Consider the following 11,089-nt stretch of genomic DNA (forward strand, 5'->3'; position numbering starts at 1 on the left):
CATCATCTATCGATCTCTTCCTTTCTAGGATAAGCTTACCAAATTTTGGTGTAAACACAGCCCCCCTAGTTCAAAGTATGAGTTTTCATGCTTCGAACTATTTTGATCCAATAATCTCCTTTCCTGAGTCAACGACATCTGATTGCAATACTTGGCTTTGATGACTTACTTGGGTTAACTGTTCATGTCACAGAACCGACCAATTTATAAGAGCACAAGTACAAAATCAATCTCCGAAACGATCAAATTCTTGAACTTGAGCCCATATAAACCCGGTAGTCAACTAAAATCTCGAAGGATTTCAAACCAACTTGCATACAACCAAGATCATAGTAATTCAATATAACATATCATACGTTACAACATTTCGTAGACGTTCGCAAATAGATTACATCATCACAGAGTCATCGTTATTACAAAACAAGTCTTGTAAAACATGTGGAAGCAAATAGTTTAACTTACACACCCAAGTTTAAATACAAATACTAGTTCGCTGATCATAACCTGCAAAAGCATTTAGATAAGAGAACAGAGATCATGCCCATGATCTAGTCTTCATCACCCGCCGGGTGGAGACAATACTTATAGAATCCCTAATATAGGAGGTCATCTGCAACAAGAGGGAATAAACCCTGAGTACGAGAATATACTCAGCTAGACTTACCCATTGAAAACCAAAAAAAATGACATCAAGGATTATGCATAGCTTAATGTAGTGGATCTGGCTGACACTTTCTTTTTGCGGAAAAGCATAAGTAATAATGATCAACTCTTAACCTGAACTAGTAGTGACTTTTAGCCATTAACCTGTCAACTATATTAGCACATGTACTAAGCAATCATTTTATTTAGGTGCAAACATTAATAACTATATCAGCTATTCATTATGGCAACCTCATCATCATCATCCATTTAACCATATTGTTAAATTAATTGAATCTATGTTGCCGCTGCTCAGTCAAGTTCTCACTATCCGAGAGAGACGGCGATTCGAATCGATTCCTATCTAGCTGGAGGGTTATTCCTAACACAAACCCTGCTCCCCCCATTAGGGTCGCAAACAAGTCACCTTTGGTACAACTCAGGAGAAAATAAAAGAAAAGACGCGGGTCTAGGCCGCCCTGCATTCTCAGAGAACCACTTTGCCAGGAAGTGCAGGATTTTAAGCACCTAACTCCCCTTGGACTTATGCCAATGGTTCTCCGCACATCCTTACTACCTCCAAAATGCATCCAACCCCCACAGATCCTGGCCAGCTAAGTGTTAGGCTGCATTCAACATGACATGAGGACATACAGCGTATTGGTCCTTAAATGACGCAGACGAAGTCACTACATTCAAACTACACAAGACTCCGCCCAGTCTTAATTCATTATTCACATGGTTCTTTTCCACGATAGCAAATATAGCCAACCGTGATCCACCTCATCCTAAAGCTCGCAGGTGATAGGAAATCACCTGACTTCTACCACACTAAGCATGGCTAAGCATTTAACCCATTCCTGAACTTAATAGGATTCCAGTGCGATATCTGGACACAGAGGGATATATAATGCAGCAATTGGTTCCAACCAATTCCTATACTTAATGCATCATCAACGAATAAAAGATACTCAATGTATTTGTAAAAACATGGGAGGCTTAATATGCTCTGGGGCTTGCCTTTCAGGAAAGAGGAAGGCTGGTGGTCAGGGCACTCGGGCAACACCTCCACGGCAGCTGCTTCGTTGGCTTCCTGCACCTTGGGCTCCTCCTCCTAGTTGGCTCCCTCGAACTCCAGCAACGTCACTCCCTCCGGCACACCTATTGCATGAATGCGCAAGATAAATATCATGGATGCACATGAACGAATATCAGGGATGCTCGGGGAATGCACATGTTCGCTGTAGTCTGCATATTCCAACTTAAGCCCTATTCAAATCACTTTACTTACCAAGCTTATACAACCTAATGTATAATTGTTCATCTTCAGTTAATGACCTAGCACCTGCACCTAAGCATATTCTCAAGTTAGGCTTACCCCTAAACAATCAACGAGAATATTGCAACAAGCATACACTCCAGCATTTGTATTTCAGCAAAATAAAGACTATGTAGTGGTACAGTAAACTAGCCATAACTGGAGATTTATAAATCCAAATGACAAGCAACAAGACAATTTGGAAAGCTTATGAAATTTTCTACAATTCATTTTCAGACCTCAAAGTATGATTCCAACCTTTACCAGGTTGAATTCTTTAGTCAACAGAACTCTATCCTCACAAGACAGAGAGTAAGCAAAACTGGAACCTAACTTTAAACACCTATAGTTCCTAAACTACTAGGCCAAATGCCATCAAATTTTTATAGGAGCTAGATACATAAATTATCTACAACTTTTGTATTTATCAGATTCACAGCAAACCAAAATACCATGGGGAACTTTATAAAGTCCCCAGATCTATCCAGAGAGACATAATGCAAACGAATAATTATTAACTTATGATGTAAACACATAATTGGATAAAACTAACTCTACTCACTTATTACACATATCACAAGAACACCAGAAAGTAGGGTGTTCATCACCAAAACATTTCTTTAAATACCTTTCTTAACTTATTTATTTAATTAGAGAAAATGGTAAACATATATGAAAACTACACCATTAAATCTACAAAAATTACAGTAGATACTACATGTTCTAAGTAGACTACCATAAAAATTTTACACCATTTGAGTAAGTATAACAGCCTCCACACAAATGATAAGGCATAATGGCTTAAAATGGCATAATTAGGAAACCTTAGTGAAAAGTGTCAAGCAACAGATTTCATATTTTTTCTAGCATCCTTAAGGTACTAGGATACTACCCACAATATTTCATGGTCATAGGATTCCTAGATAATTTACAAAAATTCACCCAAGTATCAATCAATGATAAAAGGAAAATCTATAACTCAAAAACCATACATGCAAAGACTCCCAAATTTTAACCAGAGCTTCTACTAAGCAAGACTAGCTTACCCACAAAAGTTCATAATTTTTGGATCACAGAAACTCAAGATATGATTTAAACAAGTTTGCATGCATTCAAAAACACATTTCAAGTTCCTATTTAATTCATCCAAAATTTCTACATCATGTGCTCATGTCATATTTTTCTTAAATACTAGACCTCACTGTGAGTCTAACAAAATTTAAATCACACCATTTGGATCTACACAGTTGGAGATACAAAATTCACAAAACAGCATTCAAAACTGGAAATTTGAACTAGCTTTTAAACAAATAGTCACTGACGTGTGGGACCTAACTGTCAGTCGGACCCACTTGTCGGCAATACAGAACAGGGGAGGCGGCGTTCGATGGCGTGGCGGTGGTCTTGCTCGCTGATGGCGAGGACTCCAGCGACGCCAAGGCCACCTACGTGCTCTACGTGATGAGAGGAACTGATTGGTGCAAGTGACAAGACCTAAGACCTAGCGGAGGTGGCTCGTCGCCGGTGATGGCGGCATAGCAAAGCTCCGCTGTGAGGCGTCGGCGACGGCGAGCCATGGCTGCCTCAATCGAGCTCGGTATGAGCTTTAGGAGGTCACTACTATGCTACCCAAGCAAAGAAAAGAGGACGAGAAAGCCTCGGTGGTAGCTAGCCGCGTAGAGCTCCAACTCCGGTGAGACCCCATCATGGCAGGCGGTGGTGGAAACGGCCAATGCGCCCTTACCAAGACCTAATCGGCTTGGCTAAGAGGTGGAGGAGGTAGAGGAGGACACAGCGGAGCTATGGTGAAGATGTAGTTCGTGTTTCTGCGACGGCGAGCAAGCTAGATGATGGCGAGGCTTGGTCGGTAATGGCGGGGCGGCTGAGCTCTGTTGCTGCTCGCGGTGGAGGCGATGGAAATGGAAATTGAGCTGACGAACTGGTGGGGCAGGCGCGCGGGAGGGTTCATGTCGTGGCCGGCCATGCTAGGACGTCCACAGCGCATGGCAGCGCGGTCAGACGGCCGGCGACGGGTGGCGCCATGCATCGGTCATTTTCTGAAAACAGTCAGCACTGTAGCTCGCCTGAAACTTCGATTCAGTGATCAATCAACCGACTGACAGGCACTTTTCAATGCTACATATTTCATAAACCGTGAAGAATTAGTGGAAGCAATGTACATGAAAGTTGTAGAGCTATAATAGGGCTACAACAATGCTTTAGACATCATCAGCTAATTCACGACAGATCACAAGTTATATCAAGCCAAAATCGAGTTCATGAAACTGAAACTGCAACTAACACTTAGGAATATTTCCAAGTGTTGAATCAGCTTTCAATTCTGACTTGTGGGCCATTTTTTAGCATGTTGTGCATATTTTCATGACTTGACTTCTAAACAAAGTTTGTTCCTTATAAAATTTTCTACAACTTTGCTTTAGGTTGCTCAGACATGCAAACATTCTAAGCTACACTTTTTAAACAGTCAAACACAAGGGTTTAGGGGTCAAAACAAGTCAAACCCCTATTTGAAATCATATTTAGGCAACATGATCAATATGAACAATGTTCCAAATGACATTCTAGGTGTCACTAAGTTGTTCAAGAGGATTATTAGCCACACCACACCTTGGTCACACAAGAATCAAGCATTGTATGTACTGAAACAATGAAAAACACATGAAATGTTACAATTGTTTCCTAGTCATGTTTCACATGTTTCATGATCTTGTTGCATGGTACTAACTAACCATGTTTCACTAAAGTGAGTTGCACATGTTGCACTTAAGTGTTGCACACTAATCATTTCATAAAAGAAACAACACACATGAAATATGCAACATGTTGCAATGTTTCGAAATCATGTTTCATGTGATATAAGCTTATGAATGAATGAGTGATGCTCATGTTCATGAAATGCAAGTGCAAATGTGGAAGCTAAAACACCTAGGGTGTTATAGCCCTCCCCCCTTATAAAAATCTTGTCCCAAGATTTGAAAAGCGTACCATTGTTGATAGAATTCCTTATAACCATCCCTCAAATAATCTTCTCTTTCCCACGTTGCATCGCGTTCACTACCCTGATTACTCCACATGACTTTGTAAAACTTGACCACCCGACTCTGAGTCACTCGCTCACGAGTGTCAATCACTCGGACCGGCTTTTCTTCAAAGGTCAAATCTGACTTTAACTCGATATCCCCTGATGGAACTCTCTCTTTAGGGACGCGAAGACATTTCTTTAATTGGGATACATGAAAGACATTGAAGATAGCACTCATCTTAGGAGGTAATTGAATCTTGTACGCCACCTTACCACTTTGTCCAATGATTTCAAATAGACCAACATATCTTGGCGTAAGCTTTCGCTTCACACCAAAGCATTGGACACTCTTCATGGGTGAGACTTTTAGATAAACGAAGTCTCCAACTTCAAACTCAATCAGTTTTCTACGTTGATCAGCATAACTTTTCTACCTCGCTTGAGCTGCGGCCATGTGGGTTTGGATAGTATGGACTTGTTCTTTGGCTTCTGGAACAAAATCAATTCCATAATATCTCCTTTCATCGGCTTCTACCCAGTTCAATAGGGTTCTACACTTACGGCCATACAAAGCTTCAAACAGTGCCATCTTGATACTCTCTTGATAACTGTTATTATACGAGAATTCAGCTAGGGGCAACCATTTTTCCCATGAGCCCTTAGCCGAGATGACAGATGCTCTCAATATATCTTCTAAGATTTGATTCACTCGTTCAGTTTGCCCATTGGTTTGTGGATGATAGGTAGAACTTCTTACTAGCTTAGTTCCTAATAATCCATGTAAGTGCTCCCAAAAGCGAGCAGTGAACTATGGTCCTCTATCCGAGATAATAGTACGAGGGATCCCATGAAGTCGGACTATCTGATTAAAGTACAACTCTGCATAGTCAGTTGGACGGAAATCTATGCGGACATGAATGAAGTGTGCAGACTTGGTCAGTCGGTCCACAATCACCCAAATGGAGTTAAAATTCCTCTGAGTAGTAGGGAGTCCAACAATAAAATCCATACTTATCTCCTCCCATTTCCAACTTGGAATAGAGAGTGGATGAAGTAATCTAGCTTTCATGTGCATAGCCTTGACTCGACAACAAGTGTCACACCTAGCCACATAAGCGGCTATCTCTTTCTTCATTTTGGTCCACCAAAAGCGAGGCTTCAAATCATGATACATTTTGCTACTACTAGGATGAATAGATAATTTAGAAGAATGGGCTTTGGATATGATTTGATTTCTAAGCTCTCTATCCTTTGGAACTACCAACCTATCCTTGAACCATAACACGCCATCCTCATCTACTCGAAAATGCTTGGTTTCTTACTCTTTCATCTTGCGCTTGATGTGGAACACACCTATATCTGTCTTCTGTAGCTTGATAATTCGACTCTGTAGAGTACAACTGACAGTGATGTTGTGAAGGACTGCAGGATGAAGGAGCTTTGACAAATGGATGTCACTTTCAATCAAAGAGTGGCAATGAGATTTCCTGCTTAACACTACTATAGGAATCAATTTGCGCGGCATGGCCAAAATGGGCTTCGTGGCGGGCACCTCTTTTGCCCACCACGGTTAACTGATGGCTGGCCAGCGAGGCCAGCCACCGAGGCACCCGCTGCAGGAAAATGGTTTACCACGGTGGGCCACCTTACTTGCCCGCCGTAGGAAATCGTTATTTACTACGGCGGGCGGTATGAATCGCCCACCGCGGTTAATACGATTTACCGTGGTGGGCTCTTTAAATTGACCGCCGCGGTAAAGAGTTGATTTACTGAGGCGAGCGCTTTATCTTGCCCACCGTGGTAAAGCCTGTACAAATACACAGCACCACCCCTTCATCTTCTCCATAGGTCTTCCTCTCTCAAACTCATGGGGGGAGGCTTTGCCCTAAAATTTGAGGAAACTTTTGATTTGAGTTGAAGGGCTTGGATTTGAGGGAGGAGGACATCATAAGAGGTTCATAAAGGCTCTCCCTCTCTCCTTCCATCCTATCTCTCTATTTCCATCACCTAGAGTTCTCTCTAGATCTAGATCTAGATCTAGATCAATTTTAATGGAAAAATGATGTCATGTATTTCTTTAACTTTAGATTCATCATAGATGCATGCTTCATCTTTCACATCGTCATTTCCTCTCTTTTCATGATTTTGGACATAAAAATCATCAATTTCTCCTAATTCTTCTTTATTTAATGTTGATTGTGACATATAATGTTCGCAGGTACGATGGATAGGTTAGAATGGATGTACCGGATCGATAGAGTGAATGATCCGTGGTACCTCTTTGAATTAAGGAAGTTTATTGCTGCTGGTAAAGCTCACCATGAGAGACTAAAGTGGATGACAACCATATGTCCATGTTCTCATTGCAAGAACCTGAAAGCCCACCGAGACAGCGAGGTGCAAACTCATTTGATCATGTATGGTTTCATCGAGGGCTACACAGTTTGGACATTTCACGGTGAAAGAGTTGGTGCGAGTGGTGGTGCATCTGGAGTGAGCTCTTCGATGCCGACGACGACAGCACCACCGGTGAATAAAGATCCTTTAGGAGCACCCGGCTCCTCATCATCTTCAGCAGCAGCTATGCCAGCCGATAGTGACAACAGTTGTCATGATTATATCATGGTGGATGATCTAATGCAAGACATGGCCGACGAAGCCGTTGATGGTGGGGATGGTCAGGATACTGTGAGCCAACCCGAGGATGTGTAGCTTGTTGAAGATCTAGTCAAACACTTTGATGAAGACGATGTTGTGTTGGGTTGCCCAAAGTGGTTGGAGAATTTCAGAGAGTTGAAGCAGGCGGTAGTTGATCCTCTCTATAAGGACGGCGGCGATTGTCCGAAGCAGTGCATGGTGCTCCATTTTAACCTCCATACATTGATGTTGAAGGCTCGTCATGGTTGGTCTGACACTAGCTTCAATGAGTTGTTAAGCTACCTTGCCACCACGTACCTAACGGCTAACAAGGTGCCCGCTAATACTTATCGAGCCAAGAAGCTAATCCGGCCAGTGGCGATGAAGCTTAGAAAGTTTGATGCATGCCCTAACCACTTCATCCTGTATCGGGGCAATGAGTATGAGAATTTGATGAGTTGTTTGCACTGTGGCTTTAGTCGGTACAAGAAAAATGCTGGTTGTCATGTGGATGCAGAAGATGAGGGAGGCTTGTAGGGTGATCGGAAGAAGAACAAGAAGGGGGCAAAGAAGAGCAGTGTAGCCAAACAGATCTTGGCTCAGCAGGACGATGAAGAAGAGGGTTACACGCATAGGAAAAGTCTAGCACTGTTGGTGTGGTACCTGCCCGTGACCGATCGCCTACGTGCAATATTTGGGAACCCAGACGATGCCAAGCTCATGTCCTGGCATGCATCAGCTGACCGCCTGAAAGACGATGGCAAGCTACGGCACCCATCTGATGGCAAGTAGTGGAAGGATTTTGACGAGGCCTACCCGGAGTTTGGCAAGGAGCCCAGGCATGTTAGGTTCACGCTGAGTACCAACAGGATGAACCCGTTCGGTGAGCTTAGCAGCCTACACAGCACTTGGCCCATTGTGCTCACCATGTACAACCTACCTCCCCATCTATGTCAGAAGCATAGGTACCTTATGCTGACCATGCTTATCTCTGGACCGAAGTAGCTCAACAACAATATAGATGTGTTCCTAGAGCCGTTCATGGAGGAAATGAAGATACTATTTGATGTTGGGGTCCAGATGGTGGATGCATCCCGCAAGGAGAAGTTCACACTAAAAACAATCATCTTTGTCACCATCACCGATTACCCTAGTCTCTTCTCACTGTTGGGGCAGATCAAAGGGAAGATCGGCTGCGTAATTTGCATCGACGGGACCTGCTACACTTACCTTAAGGGATCCAATAAGATGGTGTACATGAGGCATAGATGGTTCCTCACCAAAAATCATAGGTATAGAAGAAGTATTATGAACAAATACTTTGACAATCAGGCAACCGATGCAGACTAGTTGGGGGACAAAGGTGTATGAGATGGTCAAGGACATGGATCAGGTGGAGTTTGGAAAGAAGAAGAAGCCGCCTGATGAGGGGCCCAAGTAGACAAGGAAGCGAAAGCGGGACTAGACGGAGGAAGTCCCCGCCGCCATTCCTTTCAAGAAGTCAATTTTCTTCAAGTACCTATCGTATTGGAAAACACTAAATACACTGCATGCCATCGACTGCATGCACCTGGATAAAAATGTCTTCAAAAGCACGATCGGTGTCCTGCTGGACATCAAGGGCAAGACAAAGGATGGTATCAAGTCACGAACGGATCTTGTCAATCTGGGCATCAGGCCGGACCTTCACCCAGGACCGCCTCAGAACAATAAAGTCGATATCCCGGGTGCGGCCTGCAACCTAACGCAAGACGAGAGGATGACTTTTCTTAAGTTGCTTAGGGGTATCAAGGTGCCAACTAGTTTCTCTTCCAACATCAAGAGCCTAGTCTCCATGAAAGACCTCATAATGACCGGCTACAACTCACATGACTGCCATGTCATGCTGATGATGTTCCTACCAATTGAGATTAGGGCTATCTGTCCAGAGTATATGAAGATGGTCATCACATGGATGTCATACTTCTTTAACCGCATCACCTAGAAGGTCATTGATAAGGCTAAGCTGCCTGCCCTGAAGGAGTTCATCGTGGAGACCCTTTGCTAGCTTGAGATGTGCTTTCCACCATCTTACTTTAATATTATGCCACGCCTAATGATGCATATGGTCGATCAGATCCATCAACTGGGCCCCGTGTACCTACACTAGATGTGGACATATGAGCAGTTCATGTCCACCCTCAATAGATACGTCCATATACCATGCTTACCCAGAGGGCTCTATGATTGAGGCATACACAATGGAGGAGGCCATGAACTGGTGTATGAGGTACATAAGGGATGGGAGGGTGATTGGGCTGCCTGTCCATCACCACGAAGGCAAAACCTCAGGGATGGGGTGCACAGGCCAAAAAGTACGCACCGATGTGGCAAACCGAACGGTGCAAGAAGCTCATTACAGCATCCTTCATCAGTTAGTGAGCATGGAGAAATACATTGAAAAGCACCTGGAAGAGATCCATGCTGCTAATGACAGACAGCGCACGGAGGCATGGGTCCAGAACCATCACAAGAGCAATTTCATAGAGTGGCTCAAAGAGCAACACATACCCCTTGAAGGATGCCCTGATAAAGATATGGAGACCTTTAAGAGGCTTGTGTTAGGCCCATCTAGCCAAATCACCACGTGGCAAGGGTATGATGTCTAGGGCTACAGGTTCCACATGAAAGACAAGGACAAGAAGAGCTTGGCACAGAACTGCGGTGTTCGATACGAGGGTGAAGAAGAGTCCACGAGCCAGAGGAGGCAATACTATGGGCAAGTTGAAGAAATATGGGAACTTGACTACGGCCAAAGCCTACACATAACCATCTTCCGTTGCCAGTGGGTCAAACCGAATGCGGTTGTAGTGGACAGTTATGGGCTAACCACCGTGGACCTCAAAAGTATTGGCTACAAAGATGACCCGTGGGTACTAGCAACCAATGTTGCGCAAGTGTCCTACTATATATATGTAGAGGACCCAAAAAGGCATGTGGTTGTGTCTGAAAAGTAGCGGATTGTGGGAGCTGATGGGGTGCAGAGCCCCGAACAATACAACAACTACGCAGAGCTTCAGCTTTTTACCGATCATCCAAAGAAGATCAAGGCCGTCGAGGATCGATTCAACAAGTCTAGGATGATGCCATGGGCCCACCCCGACGGTGAGAAGAGGACAGTGAAAGCACCTACACCAAAATGATTATGTATCCTAGAGACATATATGTAATAATATAGCTTGATCTATTGAAGACAAGTTTTGTAACTTATTATTAATATCATGGAACCATACTACTCTACTAGTACTACTCAACCTACTGCTACTATCTATTGTACTAATACTACTCTCTACTACTCACATGTACTCTACTATTACACAGCACTACTCTACTACTACTACTACACAGCAAATGCAAAATGGAAAAATAAGTTTTAGATTGATAATAAATATCAGTGTTAGATTGAAAGA

This window comes from Miscanthus floridulus, chromosome 6 (assembly GCF_019320115.1).
Source record: "Miscanthus floridulus cultivar M001 chromosome 6, ASM1932011v1, whole genome shotgun sequence".
In the NCBI taxonomy this organism is placed as follows: Eukaryota; Viridiplantae; Streptophyta; class Magnoliopsida; order Poales; family Poaceae; genus Miscanthus; species Miscanthus floridulus.